Source organism: Theropithecus gelada, chromosome 14 (genome assembly GCF_003255815.1).
Source record: "Theropithecus gelada isolate Dixy chromosome 14, Tgel_1.0, whole genome shotgun sequence".
NCBI lineage: Eukaryota > Metazoa > Chordata > Mammalia > Primates > Cercopithecidae > Theropithecus > Theropithecus gelada.
In genome coordinates this window covers 51,765,003-51,792,814 of record NC_037682.1, presented here as the reverse complement: position 1 = coordinate 51,792,814, position 27,812 = coordinate 51,765,003, and the positions used below count along the sequence as shown (strand labels likewise).

Here is a 27,812-nt window from a genome sequence, read left to right as displayed (position 1 = left end):
CAACGTACAAGGGATGTGAAGGACCTCTTCAAGGAGAACTACAAACCATTGCTCAATGAAATAAAAGAGGACACAAACAAATGAAGGGAAATTCCATGCTCATGGATAGGAAGAATCAATATCGTGAAAATGGCCATACTGCCCAAGGTAATTTATAGATTCAATGCCATCCCCATCAAGCTACCACTGACTTTCTTCACATAATTAGAAAAAACTACTTTATTTCATGTGGAATCAAAAAGGAACCCACATAACCAAGACAGTCCTAAGCAAAAAAAACAAAGCTGGAGGCATTACACTACTTGACTTCAAACTACACTACAAGTCTACAGTAACCAAAATGCATGGTACTGGTGCCAGAACAAACACATAAACCAATGAAACATAACAGAGGTCTCAGAAATAACACCACACATCTACAACCATCTAATCTTTGACAAACCTGACAAAAACAAGAAATGGGGAAAGGGTTCCCTATTTAATAAATGGTGCTGGGAAAACTGGCTAGCCATATGTAGGAAGCTGAAACTAGATCACTTCCTTATACAAAAATTAACTCAAGATGGATTAAAGACTTAAATTTAAGACCTAAAACCGTAAAAACTCTAGAAGAAAACCTAAGCAATACCATTCAGGACATAGGCATGGGCAAAGACTTCATGAGTGAAACACCAAAAGCAATGGCAACAAAAGCCAAAATAGACAAATGAGATCAAATTGAACTAAAGAGCTTCTGCACAGCAAAAGAGACTATCATCAGAGTGAACAGGCAACATACAGAATGGGGGAAAATTTTTGTAATTTACCCATCTGACAAAGGGCTAATACCCAGAATCTAGAAAGAACTTAAATTTGTAAGAGAAAAACAGACAGCCCCATGAAAAAGTGGACAAAGCATATGAACAGACACTTCTCAAAGAAGACATTTATGTAGACAACAGACATATGAAAAAATGCTCACGATCACTGGTTATCAGAGAAATGCAAATCAAAACCACAGTGAGATACCATCTCAACAACAGATACTGAAGAGGATTTGGAGAAATAGGAATGCTTTCACACTGTCAGTGGGAGTGTAAATTAGTTCAACCATTGTGGAAGACAGTGTGGTGATTCCTCAAGGATCTAAAACTAGCAATACCATTTGACCCAGTAATCTCATTACTGGGTATATACCCAAAGGATTAGAAATCATGCTACTATAAAGACACATTCACATGCATGTTTATTGTGGCACTATTCACAGTAGAAAGATGTGGAACCAACCCAAATGTCTATCAATAATAGACTGGCTAAAGAAAATGTGGCACATATGCTCCATGGAATATTATGCAGCCATAAAAATGGATGAGTTCATGTCCTTTGCAGGGACATGGATGAAGCTGGAAACCATCATTCTCAGCAAAATATCACAAGGGCAGAAAACCAAACACCACATATTCTCACTCATAAATGGGAACTGAACAATGAGAGCACATGGACACAGGGAGAGGAACATCACAAACTGGGGTCTGTTGGGGAGTGGTGGGCTGGGGGAGGGATAGTATTAGGAGAAATACGTAATGTAAATGATGAGTTGATGGGTGCAGTAAACCAACATGGCACATGTATACCTATGTAACAAACATGCACATTGTGCACATGTACCCTAGAACTTAAAGTATTAAAAAAAAAAAAAGTTTAATTTCAAAGGCACAGAACTTAGACCTAAACATCATTATCTGAAGATAAGATTGACAGAAAGTATCTTCTTTTTAACTTAGCTTCTTAATTAGATTACCAGCTTCAGGGTGAAGCCCTTTGCATTAACCTGTTTTCATGCTGCTAATAAAGATACACCCAGGACTGGGTAATTTATACAGGAAAAGGGTTTAATGGACTTACAGTTCCATGTGGCTGGGGAGGCGTCACATCGTAGGGGAAGGCAAGGAGTATGGTGGGAGGCAAAGAGAGATTTGTGCAGGGAAACCCATTTTTAAAACCATCAGATCTCGAGACTTATTCACTATCACGAGAACGGAACAGGAAAGACCCACGCTTATGATTCAGTTATCTCTCACTGGATCCTTCCCACAACACATGGGAATTATGAGAGCTACAAGACGAAATTTGGGTGGGGACACAGAGCCAAACTATATGACCCTTCAATGAACAGAGGAAAGAAAGCATGCAGTTTTTAGGGCCTAATGTTTACTGAAAGGCAGAAGACTTAGATCCCACGAAATCAAGGATTCCATTTTATGCTGAATCCTGGGTCCTTAAAAAGAAAAACCATGACCTGGTTAATGCAATGCTACCACAGTGCACCTCCTGCAAGACCATTTCCCTGAGGCTGGTGGGCAACCCCATGCCAATCAGCCAATTCAGTGATCAGCCCATCCCCCATGGAGTTTTATCTCTCAGTATCAAGAGTTTCTGTATCCTCTAGATACATAAACCAAAGAAAAACAGGTAGTTCCTTGTGGAAATAACCATTTAGTGTAAGCAACTGTCATCAGTCACCTCTAACACTGTAGCTCTTGCCCATGACTTCCAGCCGTTATACACACTGATGTTAAGTCCTCTCATAGTACAAAGTAACCTCTTATGTCCCCACATACCTAAAATATACAAAAGATAAAACAATACAAAAGAGAGCAGTTTTAAACTTGAGTGGAATCTATCCATTTACAACTTTTAGGGTTCCATGAGGAAAAACAGAGATTCCTTCCCAAAAAAGGAGTCTTTGTCACCTTTCCCTGTTTTTCCCAGAGATCTCAGGTGACATGGTTTGGACCTGTGTCGCTGCTCAAATGTCATGTTGAAATTTAATTCCCAGTGCTGGAGGTGGGGCCTGGTGGGAGGTGACTGGATCATGGGGGTGGTTTCTCATGAATGGTTTACTACCATCCACCTAGTGCTGTTCTCGTGATAGAGTTCTCACAAGATCTGATTATTTAAAAATGTGTGGCACTTCCCTCTATCTCTCTCCTTCTACTCCAACCATGGGAAGTGCTGGCTCCTCCTTCACCTTCTGCCATGATTGTAAGTTTCCTGAGACCTCCCTGGAAGCAGAAGCCACTGTACAGTCTTCCTGTACAGCCTGCAAAATCATGAACCAATTCAACCTTTTTTCTTATAAATTACCCAGTCTCAAGTATTACATTATAGAAGTGCAAGAATGAACTAATACAGAAAATTGGTACTGAGGAGTGATGCAGTGCTACAAAGAAATGTGGAAGTAGTTTTGGAAATGTGGAAGTACCTGGAAATGTGGAAGTAGTTTTGGAACCAAGTAATAGGCAGAGGTTGGAAGAGTTTGGAGGGCTCAGAAGAAGACAGAAAGATGAGGAAAAGTTAGGAGCTTCCTAGGGACTTGTTGAATGGTTGTGACCACGATGCAGATTGTGATATGGACAGTGAAGTCCAGGCTGATGAGGTCTCAGATGGAGATAAGGAACTTATTGGGAACTGGAGCATAGGTCACTTTTGTTACCTCTTGGCAAAGAAGCTATCTGCACTATTGCCTGTGGCCCTGTGAATCGGCGAAAGAACTTTAGAGTGATAACATAGGGTATCTGATGGAAGAAATTTCTAAGCAGCCAAGTGTTCAAGATGTGGCCTGGCTGCTTCTAACAACCTATGCTCATATATGTGAACAAAGAAATTATGTAAAACTCAAACTTATATTTAAAAGGGAAGCAGAGTATAAAAGTTTGGAAAACTTGCAGCCTGACTACGTGTTAGAAAAGAAAAGCTCATTTTCTGGGGAGGAATTCAAACAGCTGCAGAAATTTGCATAACTAAAAGGAAGGCAAGTACTGATAGTCAAGACAATGGGGAAAATGCTTCGAAGGCACTTCAGAGACCCTCTGTGGCGGCCCTTCCCATCACAGGCCCAGAGCCCTAGGAAAACAATAGTTTTGTGAACCATACCCAGGGCCCTGCAGCACTGTGCAGCCTCAAGACACTGATCCCTACATACCAGTCACTCCAGCTCCAGCCGTGCCTGAAAGGAACCCAGGTACAGCTTGGGACACCGCTTCAGAGGGTGCAAGCCATAAACCTTGGTGGCCTCTACATGGTGTTAAGGCTATGGGTGTGCAGAATGCAAGATTTGAGGTTTGAGAGCCTCTGCCTAGATTTCAGAGAATGAATGGAACAGCCTGGATGTCCAGGCAGAAACCTGCTGCAGGGGCAGAGCCCACATGGAGAATTTCTATAAGGGCAGTGTGGAAGGGAAATGTGGGGTTGGAGCCCCCATACAGAATCACCACTGTGGCACAGCCTAGTGGATTTGTGGGAAGAGGGCCACTTTCCTCCAGACCCTAGAATGGTAGAGCCACCAACAGCTTACAACATGCACTTGGAAAGCCATAAGCACTCAATATCAGCCCATGAGAGCAGCCATGGGGGCAGAGTTGCCTGAGGCCTTGGGAGCCCACCCCTTGCACCAGGTGCATCCTGATTGTAAGACATGAAGCCAAAGAAGATTATTTTGGAGCTTTAAGATTTAATGGCTGCCCTGCTGTGTTTCAGTCTTGCTTGGTGGCTGTAGCACCTTTCTTTTGGCTGATGTCTCTTTTGGAACAGGAGTACTTACCCACTGCCTATACCCTCATTGTATCTTAGAAGTAAATAACTTGTTTTTTATTTTACAGGATCATAGGCATAAGGAATTTGCCTTGTCTCAGATGACACTTTGGACTTCTGAGTTAATGCTGAAATGAGTTAAGATTTGGGGGGACTGTTGGGAAGGCATGATTTTATGTTGCAATGTGAGAAGGACATGAGATTTGGGAGGGATGAGGAGCAGAATGATATAATTTGGATCCGTGTCCCCACCCAATTTCATGTTGAATTGTAATCCCCAATGCTGGAGGTGGGGCCTGGTGGGAGGTGATTGGATCATGGGGGTAGTTTCTCATGAATGATTTAGCACCTTCCCCCTAGTGCTGTTCTCGAGATAGCGTTCTCATGAGATCTGGTTGTTTAAAAATGTGCGGCACTTCCCTGCCCCACTTATGCTCCAGCCATTGCAAAATGCTGGCTCCTGCTTTGTCTCCTGCAATGATTATAAATTTCCTGAGGCCTCACTAGAGGCAGAAGCGGATATGCTTCTAGTACAGCCTGCAGAACCTGAGCCAATTCAACCTATTTTCTTATAAATTACCCAGTCTCAGGTATTTTTTTATGGCAGTGTTAGAATGGACTAACACACCAAGCTATTTCAAATTCCCTTTTTCAGGTCCCTCATGTGATATCAAGGGCGTCAAGAGAAAGGAGGGACAGACAGATAGAAAAACAGAATTCAGTCAACTGAGAAGTTTTACAGAGAGAACAGAGGTCTTAAAACAGTATACATGTACTTTTGACTATAGAGCTCTTTAAAAAACACTTTTTAAAAGTGTTTCCTCAAGCCATCTTACTTTGCTTCTGCTGTTAGCTGGGCTTCCACTGTCAAATGGACAACCCACAGAAGCAGCCAACTGACTGCATCAGCTACTCACTACTCTTCCTTACAGCAGTGTGATGTGTGACAGATGGCTCACAGTTAATGATCGCTCTAAATCCATCAGCATTTTCAGGGTGTTTCTGGATTTGCTTGGTGGCCTACCAATGTCTAACAGGTAAGCCACACCACTCCACATTGAAGTGGCTGGCCACCTTGGGATTTCCCCCATGGATGCTTTATTTCCTTTGCCCATTTCTTGGTCTCTCAGCTCCTGCCTGGCTTGCCACATATCTGTGGTGGGCAGGTCTACGCAAATCTACCCACAGAGGTCCAATGGAGCTGAGAGGTTGAAGAAAGAGGCTAAAAAACTAAGTTTCTCAAAAACAAAACAAAAAAACATTTAATAGGGACTTATAAGTGGAAGCCATGTCTGTGTTTTGGGCAGCAGCAAGACAAGAAGATGGACCCCTATAACATTACCTCCTAGACCCAGGGCTTATATACCATAGGGAGGGAATGTGTAGGGCAACTATAGGAAAAGCCAAAAATGTTATGTGAATATGCCTAGGGCCTGATTTATGGTCAAGGTTGTTTAGACCTAAGGACAGGATTTAAGGTAAGTACATGCTCTTACACAAGGAACAGTACATAAAATAGAATTTTTTTTTTTTTTTGAGACAGAGTCTCTCTCTGTTGCCCAGGCTGGAGTGCAACGGCATGATGTCAGCTCACTGTAACCTCTGTCTCCTGGGTTCTAGCCATTTTTCTGCCACAACTTCCCAAATAATTGGGATTACAGGCACGTGCCACCATGCCCGGCTAATTTTTTTTTTTTTTTTTTGTATTTTTGGTAGAGATGGGGTTTCACCATATTGGCCAGGCTGGTCTTGAACTCCTGACCTCAAGTGATCCACCCACCTCAGCCTCCCAAAGTGCTAGGATTACAGGCACCATGGCTCATGCCTGATCTCTAGTAAATGTTTTAAACCGAATCACACAACGTTATGACATTGTCACTGGCAGCCCATTAAGCACCAATACCCTACTACCTGGCACCCGTATGGGCCTTCAGCATATCTGTTGAATGAACAGAAGGAAATTGTCACTCCAGCCTATGACCTAGTGGGAACACTTTCGGCCATCTCTCTTAATTCCTCTCTTTCCTTTACTTCTCCTACATGAGTTACCAGTTTTCGTCAATTCTACTTCTGAGATACTTTTTGTGGCCCTATCCTCTGCATTCCCACTACCATTGCCCAAAATTATAGTCATTTAAACTTCCTACCTTTGTTTCCTATTCTCCCACCCCAAGTCTTTTCTTCTCTTTAGTTCAACTTCCATGTGGCCACTGGAGTTACCTTTCTAAAGTTCAAAAAACATCACTCCTTTTTATTAAAAATATCAATAGTGCGTGGCTTTCATGACTTTTCATATCTTGCTTTAATCTATTTTCCCAACTTCATTTCTTACTACTTTTCAGCGAGCACCCTGCCCTCTATGCCAAACTTGAGAAACAGCAAGCTATTTTTAACGTTTCAACTTGCTAGTCACTCTTTCATGTTAATGTAACATTCTACATGCTCATCTTCTGCCTGGGAAATACGTATCAATATCCTTACTCACCCATTGGGATTCAAGTCATATATTACCTCCTCTGTGATGCCTTCCTAGAATCTCCTACACAGTTGTTCCTCTGTGTGCCCACAATACTTTCTATTGACTTTTCCTGTAGCAGTTACATTTTATTGTGTTTATCATTTTTTGCCTTTTTTTTTTTTGAGACTGAATCTTGCTCTATCGCCCAGGCTGGAGTGTACCAGCACGATCTTGGCTCACTGCAACCTCCGTCTCCCGGGTTCAGGTGACTCTTGTGCCTCAGCCTCCTGAGTAGCTGGGATTACAGGTGTCTGCCACCGCACCCGGCTAATTTTTGTATTTTTAGTAGAGACAAGGTTTCACTATGTTGGCCAGGCTGGTCTTGAACTCTTGACCTCAAGTGATCCACCCACCTTGGTCTCCCAAAGTGCTGGGATTACAGGAGTGAGCCACCACCCTCGGCCTTTTTTGCCATCTTGATCAATGCTGTCCAACAGGAAGATAATACAAGTCACAAATAATTTATTTTTATTGTTTTTTAGAAAGAGTCTTGCTCTGTTCCCCAGGTTGTAATGCAGTGGTATGATCATAGCTCACTGTAACCTCAAACTCCTGGGCTCAAGTGATCCTCCTGACTCAGCCTTCTGAGTAGCTAGGATTATAGGCATATGCTACCATTCCTGGCTAACAGCCACATATAATTTTAACTTTTCTAGTAGCCACATAAAAAATGTAAAAAACCAGATGAAAATAATTTTAATTTTATATATATATAAAAATAACTGGCTGCTCTAAGAAATACCATAATAGAATGATTGAATGGCTTTGTTTATGGAGAAACTATAATCTGTGCACTGTTCTCTACTTTGGATAACTGGAGATTAGCAAATGAGTCAAATGTTTTATTTCCTTAGAGTCATACCTTTGTAGACACTGACAAGTTTTTTTACACATAGGTGTGGTTGGCTGTGTGAAGTTCTCCCAGTCTAGGGCCTTTCTTTGCAAATCTATCCAGGAGGAGGCCTTACCTTAGAAGCCCAAGGGTGTGCTGATAGAGACTTTAGAGACTTTAGGTGCTATTCTCAAGAAGCACCACGCAAAGAACAGGGCAAGTCAGAGTCTGGGGCTTACACCTTGGACATGCTATGACCTTAGATAAAATATGTCAAATTAGTCATTCTCATTTCTGGGCATCTGTGGCAGCTCTGTTCTGACTCATGTGCAAAGGGAGTAAATCCCTAAGAAAGAAAGAAAAAGAAAAGAGGACAGGAAAAAGAAGAATAATTTCCAGAGTTCTGTACAGTTACTATTGCTCCCAAATGAACTCCAAACCATGGCAATGCTACCCACAAAAGACAGGCAGAACAATGACCATCTAATGAGATGTGGAAATAAATTGGCCAACAAGCTACTTTCTTTTCACAATGATGCTTGGGAAATTGACAACAGATGGTATCTAAAACGTGTTACAAATACTGTGCCTCTTCTTTCCAAGACCTGGGAGCTCAGTAATACCAGGGCACTTTTAACAATAAACATCTAGAGGAGATAGTTGAGAACCAGAAAGTCAATAGTCAAGACACAAAGAATAATTTAGAAGATCGAGGGACATAGCAGCTCCATTTTTGTTCCACTTAGATTAAACTTGTAGAATATCTGAGGGTCAGAGCACTCCCTTTTAGATGAAAACCAAACTTATTTCACACATCTCTGAAACACCCAGAACAGATACTGAGGAAATGAAGCCACAGGAACCTGTGTGTACTTGCCTAGACAGGCAATCGATGTACTGGTGGAAATGTTAAAACCTTAATAGACCTTAACAGGATTTTTTGTTTTTGTTTTTACTAACAGGCTTTAAAAATATTTTTAAAGTGGACCTATTCTGGAAGCATCTTTGGGTGCAGGGCAAGGCAGATATCATAAAATGAACTATAGAGAATACTGCTCTCATTAAAATTTAGTTCACTTGGGAAAAGTTGCCTGTAACTCTGTCTATGCTGAGAGTGAACATCTCTGGTGCATTCTAGACAGCTATGATGGGTTTTCTACAGCAACTACAAAGAAAGTTGTATTCTCATTAGTTTTATCAAAACACATATTTTTAATGTACTATAGTTACTTTTAAATAGTTTATATTTTCTATTGTCATGCAATCTGTAAAGTAAAGCATGGTGAAAAGAAGGATTAATTTGGTGAATTCCGTGAGGGGTGTGTATATAAGATTCTGGGACAGGCTTGGTGGCTCACGCCTGTAATCCCAGCACTTTGGGAGGCCAAGGCGGGTGAATCACGAGGTCAGAAGTTCGAGACCAGCTTGGCCAACAAGGCAAAACCCTGTTTCTACCAAAAATACAAAAATTAGCCGGGCGTGGTGGCGGGTGCCTCTAATTCCAGCTACTTGGGAGGCTGAAGCAGCAGAATCGCTTGAACCCAGGAAGGTAGAGGTTACAGTGAGCCGAGATTGCATCACTGCATTCCAGCCTGAGAGACAGAACAAGAACAAGACTCCGTCTCAAAAAAAAAAAAAAATAAAAGGCTGAAGGCTGGGCACGGTGGCTCACATCTGTAATCCCAGCACTTTGGGAGGCCAAGGCGGGCAGATCACAAGGTCAAGAGAGTGGTGGTGAGTGCCTGTAGTCCCAGCTACTTGGCAGGCTGAGACAGGAGAATGGCATGAACCCAAGAGGCGGAGCTTGCAGTGAGCTGAGATTGCACCACTGCACTCCAGCCTGGTGACAGAGCGAGACTCCGTCTCAAAAAAAAAGATTGTGTACTACTCATTGTGAGGAATACAAAGATGTATAATGACAAGACATAATGACTTGGTCTGGTTTTGGAAGAGGCAAATGTAGCATGAGTAGAAAGATAATGGGGCTTGCCATCAAATCGATCTAGATTTTAATCCCACTTCTGCCACCTAACAGCTATATGTCTTTAGACAAGTTACTTGTCTCACTGAGCCTCAAGCTTGTCTTCTATAGAATTTAGATGAATAGATGAATACTTGCATAGGGTTGCTGTGAGGATAAAGTGAAGACTTCATCATAACTATACTGAATAAGACATTCCCACAAAAAAATATGTTAGAAAATGATACATGCCAGAAGAAAAGTGTTTCCTCAGAGCAGTATTTGCATAAAAATGCTTGAACTTGTTTTTTGTTTCTAAAAACTTATGAAATTCTGAGAGTCATAATAGCCACGTTATGGCCAATATGCTAACCACGTTAAGGGTAGCATATTAGTTTTGGTCTTTATTCCTATATATTTTCTCAATGATATATAGTATCTCAGTGATATATAGTGTCTCCCTTTAGGCTAGAAACTATAATAGTACATTTTTGGCTTGATGTAATTTACCTTCATTTACAAGATATTGTTTTTATAGCATGGATCAAAAGCATGAAGAGTTGTTTCATGTTTGGATAAAATTATAATGCAGTTGATACTAATCAATATTTGGCAGCCCAATTTTCAGGGATCTTGTTGAATAAAGATGGGAAAGGCAGATGAATGAATGATTGATGTCATTACATTTTTCTAGTTTAAACTCTGGTGCAAAATCTTTCACTGCCTTTTATTTAATTACTCACTTTTTGTAGATTTGTTAATTCTCTGAATTCATTTAAGAATGATGGTATATTATGGAAGATTCAAGTCATACAACATGCCCTACCCATGAGATTGTACCATCTTGGAGAGTGATCTGTTGTTTTTTAAAATCTTCCTCCAGAAAGCACTCTGTCCATTTGTGTGGGTCTGCTGGAGGTACACATTTCATACACATTGACTTGAATCAAATGAGATCCCTTTATGCTCTCAAGTGTACAGCTATTTTTGAGAATCATTTATTAAGTGATTACTTACTATTTATATCATGTTTTCCTCAGAACTAAGTATTACTTTGCTTTTGTACTTATATCAGTTGTTAAAATTAAGACGTATGCACAAACAACGAAAAATTTATGAAGTATTTTCTGGAAATAGTGCCTATTTTCTATAGTGATATTACCCTATCAGTATACTGATAAACCTCATCAGTGGTTCACTTAGCTAAACATGTTCTAAGATGCTCCCGAATCCCCCATGCTGAGTTACATCTTCTTTCTAGGTATTCCCTCATCCTGTATTACACTGGCATTGTTTACGTCTGTCTCTCCATTAAACCCTATGTTCTGTGGAATACTGTCCTATTCAAGTTTATATGCTTAGTGTAGTGACAAGCACTTTAAATAAAGGCATTTACCTGATTTAAACAATTTTTAATGACTAAATTAATAAATATGAATACTGCAATCTTTGTTTTGTTGCTTGTGTTCTTTTACAGGTTAGAATTTGGTCCAAAGTTCTTACATTTGTTTTGGGAGACTATTTTGACCCACTTCTAAGAAGTGTTTCACCTGATCCTGGCTATTTATGAATTTGGCTATTGGACTGGATGGGTTCCAGGCATACAGTGTCTTGCCTCAAGTAGGAGAATGTGACATCCCTGAGGGTAAGAAAGTGTGTTAGCTTTGTGTTCTGTGCCCTCCTCCAGAAATGACAGTACTTGGTGCAAGACTGTGAGCTCATCGAGGCAGAAGCCATGGCATTCAAATTAGTTTCCTGAGCCAGAACTTAACATCTGCCACAAAGTAGGCAGCTCAGTGAGCTTTTGTAGTTTCCAACTGGATGCAGCACTATGACTGCTTTCAGCTACTAACAGGGCCAGGCACTGAAACAAGCTGTAAATCCCCACCGAAAAATCACTCTGAGCCATCCTGGCCCATCCCTAAATACCAACCTGTGCATGCTATTCACCTTGCCAAGAGTGTTCACTCATTTTTGCTTCTCACAAATCCTTTATTTTCTTCCTATGGCTTGCCTGTTTTGAATGACAGCTAAATCCTAATGCCGACTGTTTATACAATGGAGTCCCACGGAGCCCAAAGGTTGTGGTAATATTATTACAGAATTCTTATGATCCTTTTATTATTTTTTAAAATGAACTGTATGAGTCTGGTAATACTATTAAGTGTCCGGCTCGATGAATTTTTCCATGTGTACACAGCCCGGAACGACCACCAGGATCAACACGCAATGTTTCCAGCTTTCTATAGGTTCCCTCGTGCCCCCACCCCTCAGAAGTAAACGCTATTCTAACTCCTGTCACTACCGGTAAGTTTTGTAGGGTATTATTTTGGAGGAAGTGGAAGATGGAATGAATGGGCCCACAGTGCCTCGGGGCTGGGCGAGACCCGTGGAGGCTCCAGGGGTCCACAGAGCTCTCCGCTCTCACCGACCCGGGCCACACCTGCCAAGCTGGTAGTTCTCCGAACGGATCCCTCACGCCCAGCATTGGCCGCAGGGCCCCCAGGCCCCACCATAATAGCGCTAAGCACGCCACAATGGCAGCCCCGCTGTCTCCCGCGCGGGCCTCGCCGCTTGCTCCCAACCTTGGGGGTTGGCGCCCCTCCCGCGCGACGGACAGCCGGGCGTGGCCCTGGGCGCGACCCGACTGGACGCCAGCAGCCGGCGGGGGCGCTCCAGGACTCGGGATGTGGGGCGCGGGCCCATTGGCTGAGCATTCCCCCGCGAGCCGGCCGGCCGAAGGGCCCACCTCCCGGCCCTCCCTTCGCATCCCCATTGGCCGTTCGCGTTCCGCTGGCGTCCGCTCCTGCCCCGCTCCCGCCCGGAGGGAAACCGGGTTGGGGGGTGGGAAGCTAAAGCAGGGAGGAGGATGAGTGGTCCTCCTGCTAAGGGTGTGCGCGAGAGCCAATCAGAAGCGGATGTGGAAAAGAGGCGCCGCGCCAGCCACTCACATCACAAGGTGCGGTCGGGGCCGGCTGACGCGAGTGAGGGCCTCAGCCAATGGACGTACCACTGCCCGTCCGCTCTTCAGCAGCCGGTCGGGGGCGGTGGAAAAGCGAGTGAAGAGAGCGCGACGGCGGCGGCGGCGGCGCAGCTATCGCTGGACAGCCAGTGGGAGAGCGAGGTCTGAGCCTCTGCGTCTAGGTGAGAGGCGGGTGCGCCAACGGGAGCTGCCGGGCTGCGGGCTCCTCCTCGCCTGGCTGGGGCAGCGGCTGCGGGAGCCGGGGCTGCAGGCCGGGCCGAGGTGGGGGCGACGACCAGCCGTCCCGCCCCCGCCCCCGCCCGGGTACACCCAGAAGTGAGGGCGCCTGCCTCTGCGCGGGTGGTCTCTGCGCCGTTTGACCCCGCCACCGCCCTTCACGGGGCCGGGACCGCGAGGGGGACGTACGATGGGGCCTGGTTTGTAGCCGCGGAGGCCGGGGGGCCGCCTGGGGTGGGAGGCCGCGTAGAGGTGGCGAAGGTGGGGCGGGGTAGTTAACCGAGCAGCGGGCTCGCGTGCTTGCTGGAGGGTGGCGGCAAAGGGAGGCCTGTGATTGCAGGATTTCGGGTCTGGGGAGGAGGAAAGTGGTGGGAAATAAGGTGATGCTCTGAAAAGGGTGCTCAGGGAGAAGGCACGGGGCCGGGGAGTCTGGTTGGCCTCTTAGAAGTAAGCATTGATAGGGCTTGGGGGGAGATCAGCTGGGAGTGAAGGGAGGACGGGCTTGGGGTTTGAAGGTGAAGGTTTCTGGAGAACTGGGGACACGTGGATCTGGAGTAAGAGGCACCTACTGAAACCGGAAGGTGGCCGCGAGAAGGTTTTTTGTGAGGTGTGGACGGGAGGCTGTTGGACTAGAAGGCATTAGTTGGTCTGTTAGGACAAAGTATACTAGCAGCAAACGCGGTAGATTTATGTGTGGTAGGTGAAGGTTGTGAATCTTTTATGAGTAGTTGAGCAAGAACAGTTGTCTGATTCTGCAGTGTGGGAGAGTAGAGGTCTCAGGTAGTGTCTTGGTCAGGTTTGAAGGTTAATTTACTGCTAGTCGAGGGCCAAACACTGAAAAGTTTTTAATTCTCACTACCGGGGCTGATCCTCCTCCTGCACTCCACCCCTCCTGCCATCCCTGTGACAGTCTATCTCTTTGTTTTGCCTCAGCAGCACAAAAACTCACTCCCTCCGAAGTAATGGCATACATATTGTTTGCTTTTGACTGGATGGCAGTCAGGAATCCCTTAATTCTTTATATTTAAAAAAAAGTGCTGGTGTAAAGACAACATCAGAAGATACTCTCAGAAAAACTGCCCTCCAGGGGAGTTTCTCAACTGTCATGTTGGGCATGTGTAATATAACATAAAAATGATGCAAGATCTCTCACAGTAACACAAGTGAGAATTAATGTATAAGTACAATCCTGATGTCTTTTTTTCAAATTAATTAAAAAAGTAAACAGAGACAGGGTTTGCTGTCTCCCAGGCTGGAGTGCATTAGCGAGATCATAGCTCGTTCCAGCCTCAAACTTCTGGGCCCAAGAGATCTTCCCAGCGTGGCCTCTCAAAGTCTTGGGATTACGGGGGTGAACCACTCTGCCCCAGGCCCTGTTATTCCATACATTTTCCATAAAATTATAAATTTATTTATTTCTTTATTTATTTTATAAATTTTTTTGTGTGTGTGAGACAAAGTCTCGTTTTGTCGCCCAGGCTGAAGTGCAGTGACGTGATCTTGGCTCACTGCAACCTCGGCCTCCCGGGTTCAAGTGATCAGCTCCTGCCTCAGCCTCTCGAGTAGTTGGGACTGCAGGCACGTGCCACCGCACCGGCTAATTTTTGTATTTTTGGTAGAGACGGGGTTTCACCATATTGGCCAGGCTAGTCTCGAACTCCTGACTTCAAGTCATCTATCCGCCTTGGCCTCCCAAAGTGCTGGGATTACAGGCGTAAGCCACTGCGCCAGCCAAAATTATTCCATAAATTTATCCATAAAAATTCCATATAAATTTTCTGGAGTTCGATTGTGTATTAGGCTTGTTGGGAAATTTATCACCCTTGTGAAGAATTTTGTAGTTAAGTAAATTCAGTTTTGTTTTTTTTTTCACTCAGGAAAGACATAGTATGTATGCATCTCTGCTATTCTATATGAAGCTTTTGGAATTTTTATTTATGGGGTGTGGATAGAGGCTGGAGGCAGAGACTGAGGTCAGAGAAGAGGTAGTAGAAAAGAAGGTGGCCCACTACCATATTTCCAGTATATTTAAATGGGAGATAGAGTTTCTGTTTGAGGATGGGACAAAAGGTTTGTGAAGAGTTATAGAGTCAAGGACAGAAGCCACAGAGAGCATTTGTTGTGTAACATGTTTCCTTGTTAACCAGATCAGCAAAGCATTTTAACTAATGGACCATTATTTATGATCTAGAAACAATTTTGTGAAAGTGATTTCTTAGTGATGCTATTTCCTGTGATCACAGTTGCCCTTAGTATAACAATACCTAAGTGCTGAGGCGACTTGGAGTAGAATAGTAATCTGAGTGGTGTGGAGTGAATCAGGGAAGGTTTCCTGAAAGAGGTGAGTTTTGAGCCATCACTAGAAGTTGTGAACCAGAAGTTGGGATGTGGGTTATTAGAAGACATGAGAATGACATTCCGGGAGTTTGTACTTGGTATAAGCAACTATGGACAAGAGTGACAAATTAAAAATGGTAATTGAAGATTTGAATGAAGATTTAAGGGTTTGGAAATCAAGTAAGTCTATGTTGCAGCTTAGCTGATAAATAATTTTTTTATGTTGGTTAGGAGAGAAAATTAACAGTTAATGGATTGGAGATAGGTAATACAGGAAAGAGAATAAAAATATTATTTGATAGTTATAGGAGAATGAAGTGAAAGTAAGGTTATTGAGAGATAGGTTTAACGGTCAAACATATATCATAATCGAAAACATTTTTGAGTCCTGTGCTAGAGTGTATTGATAATAGCAAAATTTATTGGGTGCTACTTTGTGGCCGACACTGTTTTGAACCTTCCAAATATTTATTATATCGTCTTCTGATTATCTGTATTTTATAGATAAGGGAGATACGGCTCAGAGAGATATAACTTGACCAAGGTCACACAGCTAGGAAGGGACAGGTCAGGATTGGCAGAATCAGTCAGTAAACGTTAATTGAGCATCTGCTTGATGCCAGGCACTGTACTAAGTGCTGGGTATTCAACGTTGACAAGAAAATTCAAGTCAGACCTTATCTATTTTCTAGAGATTGTCAGTTTATGTAAGAAGAGCCAGTGAAGAAAGAAAAAGATTAGTTGGAGAGATTTCTATAGATACTGAGGAATACACTAGAGAAACCTGGGATAGAGTTTTAAAGAGGAGGTGGTTAGCAACAAAATATATAGCTGAGAGATTCAGAACAATTGAGAAGAAACCATTGAGTTAAGTAAGAAAAAAAGTAATGTGAATTTAGTCACAAGAAAGCTGGAATAAAGATATTAATGTTTGGGTTGGTAGTTAATTGTGTTTAGTGGCAGGTACTCTATACAAACTTAAATGTTTTCACAGTTATGGTCAGATTCATAGGAAAGATAATGGTATGGCCCTTTGTAATGTTTTAATCTTTGACTGGAAAGATCATGGATGCTTTAAAATGCTTGTACTTTTTAGTATTTTTTCAAATTTTAAAAAATGAGTGAGGCTGAGGCAGGTAGACCGCTTGAGCTAAAGAGGTCAAGAGTAGCCTGGGCAACATGGCAAAACTCCTTCTCTACCAAAAAAAAAAAAAAAAAAAATTAGTTGGGCAAGGTGGCGTGCGCACCTCTAATCCCAACTACTTGGGGGACTGAGGTGGGAGCCCGGGAGGTTGAGGCTGCAGTGAGCCTTGATCATGCCACTGTATTCCAGCCTAAGTGACAAAGTGAGATCCTGTCTAAAAAAAAAAAAAAAAAGAAAGAAAGAAAATAAAGAGTGAGCATTATTTTTATAATTAGTGGGGACAAGCATTCAACTGAAATGAGTGAATACTCAGGAAAAAGTGGGTTGGCTAGTCTGAACTTGGGGTAGGAGAGAAGATAGTCTTATTTCAGTCCCTACTCCGTAAGAGCCACCTTGGTAGGTGTGTTCCCATCTTGGAAATGACTGGATTGTCACTGATGGAAACTGAAACTGTATGTACTGAAAGATGGTATTTGCTTAATCTGAAGGATCCAGTTACTAACTAACACACCCGAATGGTGGAGATACAGTCTTGGCTTTCCTGAACATTTGTTTTCTTAAGAGTTTAATACATGAATTTAAAGTTTAAAAAAACCCAACAAACCACTGATAGAATTGTGTCATTTTAACTGTTTCTTTTGGCTTTATATCCTTCTTCTTCCTACACATTAGTTCTATAGTTCCTCTCATCAGTGGGTTTGTAATAGGCTTAGAGTTTCAGTTCAGTAAGACAAAATGAAAGTGCTGGATTTAGATAGAGCTGATCAACTTAAACACTTATAACTTCACCATTTTTTTTGGTTCCCAATTGAAGGGTGGAGACAGACTTCAAGAAAATAAGCTTTTCTTATTCAAAGAATGATGCCCAAACTAGTAGGATTTGCCCTAGGATCAGTACAGACTTATGATAGTCTCCTAAACAGAGAGGAAAGAATTGCGTAAATTAATCTAGCTTTTAGTTTAATTTCACTTAGCCCATAGGGATTCTGAGAAGAAATGATATTAATGTGATTCCTATTTCATCTAGGCACTGTACCATAATCCTTCAATAAATTATCACATTTGATTCTCATATAATTCTCTAAAATGTGAATACCGTATTACAGATGAGGAGAATGAGACTCAGAGAAGTTAGTAACTTTCCAAAGTTGGAGAGTTAAAGTGACATGGCTAGGATTCAAACCTTTCTTTGTCTAACTCCGAAACTCATGCTTGTGAAACTAATAGCAAGGAGGACTGATTTATACCTTCAGTTGAAAAAAAAATGCCACAAGCCTTAGGTGTTTAGTAACTATTTGTTACCTTAGAAGGTGAGACTCTTGCTCTCAGTGTTTGTGCTCTGTGACACTGCCTGTAAATAAATGACAGTGATTTTTTGTCATAGGATATCTTATATTTTCTTGCTTTAGAGATGGATGTTTTCCATCTCTAAATTCATATTTTAGAATTTTTTGAAGATGTCTGTATTTACTTCAAAATATTTGTGAAATGGATACTATGTCTTAAATGTATCTCAAAATTGATGAAGCCTGGCATATACATATAGTTTTCACACATAAGTATCTTATCAATTTGTTGTGCACTTTTTCTTCCTAGGCTTCCCCATCTTATCCTATTATTTAAAAAAATGATTTAATAAATAATTGAAATGTATACTACCAATAAAATAACTAATTATCTTTTGTTAGTTAACATTATAGTGTAGAGAAAAGCGTTATGATGGAGAAAATTCAAATTGGGTCGGGCGCAGTGGCTAACGCCTGTAATTCCAGCACTTTGGGAGACCGAGGTGGGCGGATCATAAGGTCAGGAGTTCGAGACCAGCCTGGCCAATATGGTGAAAACTCCATCTCTAGTAAAAATACAAAAATTAGCCAGGCGTGGTGGCACCCACCTGTAGTCCCAGCTACTCGGGAGGCTAAGGCAGAATTGCCTGAACCTGGGAGGCAGAGGTTGCAGTGAACCAAGATCGCGCCACTGCACTCCAGCCTGGATGACAGAACGAGACTCTGTCTCAAAAAAAAAAGAAAGAAAAAGAAAGAAAGAAAATTCAAATTGAACTGTGAATCGGTAGATCTGAGCTTTAATTTTTGTTAGCTACTTGAAGTGTAACTTTAGGCAAGTCACTTCCCCTCTATGGGCTTTAGTGTCTTCATCTGTAAAATGGAGGGGAGAAGAAATTTTAAACCCGTCTGCCTTGAATGGGTTGTATGCCTTCTTTCTAATTAAAAACATAGATGCCTTAGATGTCTTTCTTAAAAACCGTATTACTGCATTTTACAGTATTTTCTTTTCTCTTCATCTTCCTTCTTTCCCTTCTTAATTTATTAGAGAGGATAAATTATTTTTGGTATCCTACATTTACCAGGACAGCACATCTTAGGAAGTAGGGACCCAGAAAATAATGAATGAATATATGTTTTATTTGAGCTAATGAAAAATTATTTAAATAAAGTACCGTCAAAAAGATGTTGAAGTTTCATTGAAAAGTAGTTCTACCTAAAGAATGAAATGTGTTTTAGTAAAGTTCAATTTGTCTGCTCTGTATTGGATAGACGTACAAAGAGGAAAACACTTGAACTTGTGTTTAAGAAGCCCTCTAGTAAGAGAAGCAAACTTCTGTAAACTTTGTATTATGGAAAATTGACAGCGATAATACACACATCACCAACTTTAAGAGTTACCAACTTGTGGTCAGTCTTGCTTCACCCATACCTCTACCCACTTCCCTCTTTATTTTGAAGCAAATCCCTAGACTTTTTTTTTTTTAACCAGTTATTACCATGCAGTGTGATAAGTATAATAATAGGCATGTTAATCCAAGTGAGATGCAAATTTGTTCATATAAATGTATTTTGAGACGAGCGTTATACTGTTCTGGGCACGAGAAATTAGATATAGTAAGCTACTGTAGGGCAGGGATAATATAATTGAAGAGACTATGTACATATGTGAAACAGAATGTAGCAACACTGAGTCATGTGCCAAAATTGGTGGTGGAGACTCTTAAGTGGGAACTGACATTATTTTAGAATGAAAGTATAACTTAAACAAGTGGCAATAGAGAGAAAGAACATTTGGGGTAAGGTGAAGGTAATCACATGGATAAAGCATGCAGTTAGAAAACCTAACTTTGGCTTCATAGAATAAGTTATATCTAACTCTGTATCTCTCTCTCTTTATCTTGTAGACCACTACAACATGTAATTGGCATAGTGTAGATGTTACATCAGAACTTGAACTAAGCCAATTGCTGTAGTAGAAATTAGGACACACTCCTTTGTGAATATATCCCTGTTTGTGGTTAATTTTTTGGCACATTCTGTTAAAAAGCCTTCTAAATATCTTAATACCACATGTATTAATGGATCCATTCTTGTTAGAATGTTTGTGGGTTTGTGCCATCAGCTTTGGTGTGCAGTTGTTTGTGTGTGTGTGTGTGTGTTTAATTTAAATGTTAACTATTTGACAATTTTAAGATTATTTTGAAATATCTAGTTTAGATCATTCTTGTCTTACATGAAATTTTTTCCAGAAAAGTTGGCATGACAATTCATGAGAAATCCTTGAATTTAGGGAATTGTTATCATTATAGCTTATTATTTTGAAGTATTCTGAGAATAAAATCTTAAAGTATATTCCCTAATGCAGAAATTGCTTGTCAAAGGTCATGAACTTCTCTGAGCATCTCCTCAAAGTGTTGTGCTGTCTCATCAGAAAAATGTACATTCAGATATCCTTGGAGTCTGTGGATTCTGGCTTAATAATTTATTCTTTAATATGTAGGCAGAAAGCATACTGCTAAAATTCAACTCAGTTATCTTTCTGTGTGTTCTGCTTGCCTTTTACAAACAAGTGTTTTTAATTATTAGGAGTGATAAAATGATAAAGCTTATTATTGCAAATGCCTAATTAAAAAATTAGACTAATTCTTAATTGAATTCTTGGGGATAAACAAGCTGTAGCCAGTTTAATAAATAGGAATTATTTCACTGAAGATTTTGGAATAAGCGTGTGGTACTTTATTTAATGGCTCCCGTCCATCCTGTATTAGCAGGAAGTAGAATATATGACGTATGAATGAACAAATGCATAAATACCTTTTTTTTTCCCCCCGAAGTAAAAACTTTGACTTACTGTGTCCTTAGGCAGTTAAGATCTGTGGAGGAAAAGATCTGCTAAAGTATTTTGAGGTTCACATCTGTGTTGGAACAACCGGAAGTAATGCAGGAGCTTAGAAACCGTACTTTATTTAATGGCTCCTGTCCATCCTGTATTAACAGGAAGTAGAATATATGACGTACGAATGAATAAATGCATAAATACTTTTTTTTTTTTCCCTAGAAGTAAAAACTTTGACTTACTGTGTCCTTAGGCAGTTAAGATCTGTGAAGGGAAGGATCTGCTAAAGTATTTTGAGGTTCACATCTGTGTTGAAACAACCGGAAGTAATGCAGGAGCTTAGAAACTGTTTTTGGCTGACAAAAGATTGATTCTCACTGGAGCCCTGAGATACAAGTGCTCATCGTTCACTTAGTTTGAGGAGTGGCCCTAAATGAGTTTCTTAGAAATATATGGCTTTAAAAACTTGTAGATTATAATTAAAATGTAATTATGATAATGATTGTTAGCATAAGCAGAATTCTCAGGAGATAGGAACAGGTGAATTAGCAGGTAATGGGACATTTGACCCCGCAGAGCTGTGCACAGACTGTTCTAAGTTCAGTGAATATTAGGTGAATTGCTTTAAAGTGATACCCTTGTGACCTGTTGGAGTTAATAATTTTTCAAGTACCTAATCTACTAGTAGGAAACAACTTATTCCAATACATAGTAGTAGAAATACAGACTGTGTGAGCCAGAAGAGATTTTAGCAATCAGTGATCTGGCCTCTCCTTCAGTGAATTTAAAGAGTGACCAGAGAGGTTGACTTGCCTAAGGTCTGTTGGTTATGGCAATCCCAACAGCGTTGTTTCTCATTACCTGATTTTTGGTAAGTCTATTGTGCTTATTTATTTTGGCTGTCTTTTCATTCTGGATCTCAGTATTTGGAGAAGGAAGTATATTAACACTAGGATTTTTAGCATGGTAACTAAGTTATTGATAAATTGGCTAAGAATTTCCTGAACTGTTATACCATAATGTTTTTACTTTGCCATCATATATTCCTTCCATCTTTAACATAATCATAGTTACAAGATTTATTGGGGTAGGTGTTTTAGGAGCTTAATTCCATTCCATAGTTGGAAACAGATATTAAGAATCCACAATTCTTAAAACATTTTCATCATGCTTTTTTATACCTTTCTGGGGTGATCTTTGCCCAACAGCATTTAGTTGCAAGCTGTGTCTATGAACTTAGCATAGTTTTAAAAATAAACTAGGAAAAGATTTTTGAGAAGAGAATTTGTTATGGGATTTAGTCATTTAAATTCATTCCTAAAAGCTGTTTTTTCCCCACTCAAAACTAGACACTGGAAGGATCATTGACATCCAGGTTCAAAGAAGTTACTACTTACATGACTGATTCCGATTCTGAGTTCTTTTGCCACATTTGGTTCATGTGGAAAGGTTGGCTGGGGCTAAGACTTGCCCCGTACATTAGCGACGTCATAGCCAGAGTGAGGACCCTTAGAACAGGGCCTGTCAAGCTTTTTTAATCCTAGCCTTTTAGCTGAGTCATTCTTTAGCTCAATAATTTCTACTTTCTATTGGAATAATTAGAAATAAAAATGTTTTATTCTAATGGAATAATAACAATTGTCAAGGTATAAGCATTTTTTGGAAAGAGCGATATGGATGGTTCTTAATTGAGTCACAAAAAATATACTTGTCATAAAGTCTAGACTAATTAGAAAACTGCAGGCCTCAAATCCTAGTGATGGAGCTGTATCAGTATATTCTCTACAGTTATAATAAAATAACTAAAAACTAAATTGATAATGATGAGCCAAACCTAATGGTAATTTTTAATTAAAAGGTAAGAATAATGACAATTGAAAATGAAGACCAACTAAAGACAACACAGTTTCATTGATGGCAAGTGCCCCTCTTGAAAGTTACAGACTTCTACATTTTGAGTGTGCATACGTGGTAGGAGCTTCCAGCATTGCCAGTTGCAGCAACTGGACATACTAGTGGAATACAAATTGAAGTTTTTGGTACATTCTAGTAAAGTCTTCATTTTTGCAACTCTTAATAACTAGCTTAGTAGTTTATTCGTAAGTAGCTTTATGGATTAAAGGAAGGTCATGTTTTCTTTTTCTTTCTTTTTTTTTTTTTTTTTGAGACTGATCTTGCTCTGTCGCCCAGGCTGGAGTGCAGTGGCGCAATCTCGGCTCACTGCGAGCTCCGCCTCCCGGGTTCATGCCATTCTTCTGCCTCAGCCTCCCTAATAGCTGGGACTACAGGTGCCCACCACCATGCCTGGCTAATTTTTTGTGTTTTTAGTAGAGACGGGGTTTTACTGTGTTAGCCAGGGTGGTCTTGATCTCCTAACCTTGTGATCCACCCGCTTTGGCCTCCCAAAGTACTGGGGTTACAGGCATGAGTCACTGCACCTGACCAGGAAGGTCATGCTTTCTAAATCATTTATAGTCCATCAGGAGTCTTGGCCCTTTCTTGGAAAATCATTACTTTTGAAGGCTGGTTTAGTAATCCTTGAGCTTCTCATGAGCATTGTTTTCCTAGCCGTGTTGGAAAATTTATGAAGGGCAGGGCTTAGATAGAATTTAGTGAGTTTTTGTTTTGTTTATTTTTTTTTAACCTCAGGACATTTGTAGTCTTTGATATGCTAATACACATCTTTAATCTCCTTGGGATAAGGCATACACTTCCCATTTACCTTTACAAATGCTGCCTTAAAGAACTGAGTCCTGTTTTTAGGTTCAGCCTTGAGAACAGATTCAGAAGGCAGCAATAAGAAAGTGACACAAGAAACAGAGAGAGAAAATACAGCATATATATGAAGCATACATAATTTACCTGTGTTAATTTCGGGTGAAGCTGTGTGTAGTGTATATGTAGTGTTCAGGGTAAACATGGTACATTTTCCTATAACATCAGTTTTACTCAGTAATTTGAAATATTTTATATAAATCTTTAGGTATATCGTGAAGTCAAATTTTATAAATTTTTAAGCAAAAAAGATATTGCAATTCTGTTATAAAAGTTTGAAAAGCTCTGTCTTTGGTAGTACACTTAAAATATTAGTATATCTTTGTATATTGGAATACTATGTTTCACTTCTCTGAGTCTGAAAGTATTAGGATTACAATTTCATGTCTTAATATGAAAACATTTTTATTAAGGTAAAAAGTGATCAAGCACAATAGTTTACCTAAAAAAAGAGTCATATATGACTTACGGGAATTACTTTATTTAAAACACTGTTTTCTTCCCCTAAAAGAAAATTGAGTACATGTTTTTGCAAGCAGCAGACTGTTTTTTTTTTTTTCCCTCTAATTTCACTAACTTTACTAATTGTTAGAACTGTTTACTTCTTTGTTATTTTGGGTGCTTCCTCCTGTTTGTTATTCAGTGTTATCAAGCCGTGTGTTAACAAGAACACAGCCCACCTTCTGTAGGCTTTATAGTAGAGAAGTTACCCTACTGGTTCTAGCCTTAAGGACAGAAACAGAAACAAAGGAAAATGTATATTATTGAAAAATTTGTTTTCTGATCAGCAGATAATTTTAATGCTACAAAACTGACATTTCCTCTCTGATAGAGTAGAATTTGACTTTTTTAAGGTGTCTTTATGTTTGATTTTTACATCACTCAGAGGAATTCTGAATCTTATTTTTCTCAGTGTGTAACATTTCCCAGGATAGTAAGATCCTAGAAGCATTTTAACTCTTGTCAAAGTGCCATGCTTAGGGAACAGCATCACTATATGAAACCGTTGTATAGTGGCCTAAGAACTCATGAACGTCTTTAGATTCCTTAGTACCAAGAAGTGCCTTAGGGGGAAGTATTGGGAAAAATAGGATATAGACAGTTAAATATTGGTAAATCAGTGCTTGTGTAGGCAAACAGAGTGGCCATTATATCTACTTCAATGGGTACTTACCACAGGGTTGGACACTAGCGTCTTTTATTGAAAAAAGAAATGTTAACCAGGATGCTACAGCTGATCTTTATTTGTGGAAAATGCTCAATAAGCCTTAATTTTTGGAAAAGGAGAAAGGAACCCACTGTTATTATGAGCTTGACTACACTAAATAGTTTGTACAGTTTGGGTATGCATTTTGGCTCTTTTTTTGTTGCTTATAGATTTCTTTCAGGTGAGGTTTTCTTTTTTGAGATAGGTTCTCGCCCTGTTGCACAGGCTGATCTCAAACCCTTCACCTCATGCGATTCTTCTGCCTCAGCCTCCCAAGTAGCTGGGCACACAGTTGTGTGCCACTGTGCATGGCTCAGATGATGTTTTCTTTGATGTTGAGTCTGTCTTAGTCCATTTGTAGTGATATAAAGGAATACCTGAGGCTGGGTAATTTATAAAGAAGAGAGGTTTATTTGGCTCACAATTCTCCAGGCTGTGCAAGAAGCATGGCATCAGAATCTGTTTCTGGTGAGGGCCTCAGGAGGCTTCCACTCCCGGTGTAAGGTGAAGGAGAGCAGGCATCACACAGTGAGAGAGGAAGCAACAGAGAAAGGGGAGGAGCTACCAGGCTTTTTTCAGCAGCCAGTTCTTGTGGCTGAGAACTGAGCCAGTTCTCACTTAAGAGTGAGAATGCTTAGTGGCACCAAGCCATTCATGAGGAATCTGTCCCCATGACCCAAACACCTCCCACCAGGCCCCACCTTCAACATTGGGAATCAGATTTCAACATGAGACTTGGTGGGACCAAACAAACCATGTCTAAACCATAGCAGTCTTAATCAAAACATTAAGTGATGATTACAGTTACCAAAATATAGTAGAAAAAACACTGGATCATTGGTTTTCAATATGTTTCAGATGGGAATCAGAAAATCTTAATGGATATACTTAGCTCGAGGCTTCTTCGTAGTCTAACTTCTGTAAAACAAGTTGTCTTGCTTTTGACTAGAGTTGTGTCAACTCCAGATGGTAATGCTGCAGAACTTTGCTTCTTAGTTCAGCTAAAACTGGGTTCAGGAGTTCATAGTTAATTGAACGTGGGAAAGTTAATTGAACATGGGAATGTGAAATTATTGTTCAGTAGATGAGGTTATTGGGTAGACAGAATATTTCAAAGTGTGAGGTCCATGAGTCCATATTTTTAAAATGGGTTTTGAGTGGCTAAAAAAATATGCAGTAAGAAACAACTCTTTGTTGTACCATAGACCTGTGAAATAGGTCCAACATGGGTTGGTGGTTGACAGTCTCAAGAGTAACAGGCAGTTACTTTACTTGATGCTCTTTGTGACAGACTGTATTTTCTAAGGATGGTTGCAACAGTATTTCCCATTGCACATGTGTGAGCTTGTACATACCCTAACTGTTCTCTCATTCTGAGATGCGATTTAAGTCCCTTGAATTTGTTCAGTCTTGTGAATCACTTGTAGCCAATAGAATGTGGCAAAAAATTACACTGTATGACTTCCAAGGCAAGGTCAGAAAAGGTGAGAGAGCTTTTGCCTAGCTCACAAGAGTACTGGTCTTTAAGCTATTAGCAGCGTTGTAAGCATCTGACTAGTCTGAGGTCCCCATGCTATAAGGAAGCCCAGACTATCTCATTGGGAAAATCAAGTCCGGAGCTAGAACCACTCAGCCAGAATTGCTTAGCTGAGCCCTTTCCAAATTGCTAACTCATAAAAATTGTGAAAGAAAATAAAAAATGGTGGTTGTTTGAAAACACTGTTTTAGAATGATTTTGTTACCTAGTGATAGGTAGCCAGAATACTACTGTCCATTCAACACTACTATCCATACTTTTAAATTCTCTGCTTTTTTTTTTTATTGTTGTATGAAGTTTTTGAACAAAGTAGTGGGCAAGAGTTTCTCTGAGTTTGTGACAGGATTATATTCTGTGCTCTTGTTCACTTGTAGTCTTTTCTGCAAAATAATGCAGCCCAAGCCTCATCCCTGCATATCTTAATGGACTTTCCTTTTAGAAATACAGATTTTAAAAAGTATATACCTAGAAAAAGGCTATAGGTAATGTCATCCTTTTGCATTCAGCCTCTGGCATATCTATATTTCTGAAGCCTGGCATTAATTTGTTGTTTTGTTTATGAAGATATTATTGTATCAAACAAGCATTTATTGCCCGTTTTACAGTGTTGTGCCAGTAACAATAGTAGTAGTGAAATCATAGACAACGAATATTTAGACTGTACTGCTTTCCCATTGATGTCTTTCTCATTTATACTTCATTTTTCTGAATGTTTGTGGAATATTGGAAATCATTGTTTAAAACAGAGGTTGGCAAACTATGGCCTGCAAACTGTCTTCCTGTTGTTTTAAAGTATTATTGGAACACAGCCACACCCATTCATTTATTTATCATCCATGGCTGCTTTTGTGGTACAGTGGCAGAGCCGAGAAGTTGTTGCTGAGATTGTATGGCTCACAAAGTAGAATACTTGTTAGCTGGCCCTTTACAGAAACCTTTGCCAGCTCCTGGTTTAGACTATTTCTTAGTTGATTATCCTTTTTACTTTTTAAATTTTTTACTTTTGAGGCAGGGTCTTACTCTGTCACCCAGGCTGGAGTGCAGTGGCGCTATTAGGGCTAACTGTAGTCTCGACCTCCTGGGCTCAAGTGATCCTTCCACCTCAGCCTCCCAAGTAGCTAGAATCACAGGTGTGCACCACTACTCCTGGCTTATTTTTGTATTTTTTTTCAAGATGGGGTTTCGCCTTGTTGCCAAGGCTGGTCTCAAACTCATGGGCTCAAGCAATCTGCCCACCTTGGCCTCCCACAGTGCTGGGATTGTAGGCATGAGCCACTGCACCTGGCCAGTTCCCCCTTTTAAAGGACATTTGAAGTTATTTTTTCTTTTACTTTTAAAGTCATACAATCTAATGAATATTAAAAGATTATTTAACTTAACTTTCTATCTGCTGCTAGAATTTCTTTCAGTACTCCTACCATGTGGTCTTCCAGCCGAAAGGCATAAGATAATGAGATAAGCAGAATTAGTTAAATAATTAATGACACCCGGAGCGGTGGCTCACGCCTGTAATCCCAGCACTTTGCAGCACTTTGGGAGGCTGGGGCAGGTGGATTTTTTGAGGTCAGGAGTTAGAGACCAGCCTGGCCAAGATGGTGAAACCCCGTCT

General features: G+C 40.6%; 1 protein-coding gene across 1 annotated transcript in view; it reads left to right on the top strand.

Annotated features, from left to right (window-relative positions):
• The first annotated feature begins 12,555 nt into the window (after nucleotides 1-12,555).
• Nucleotides 12,556-27,812, top strand: part of FAR1 (fatty acyl-CoA reductase 1) — a 64,562-nt gene continuing 49,305 nt past the window's right edge. Inside the window, exon 1 of the mRNA XM_025357092.1 lies at nucleotides 12,556-13,026. The gene's annotated coding sequence lies outside the window, so the exon portion shown is untranslated. The remainder of the gene's footprint in view (nucleotides 13,027-27,812) is intronic.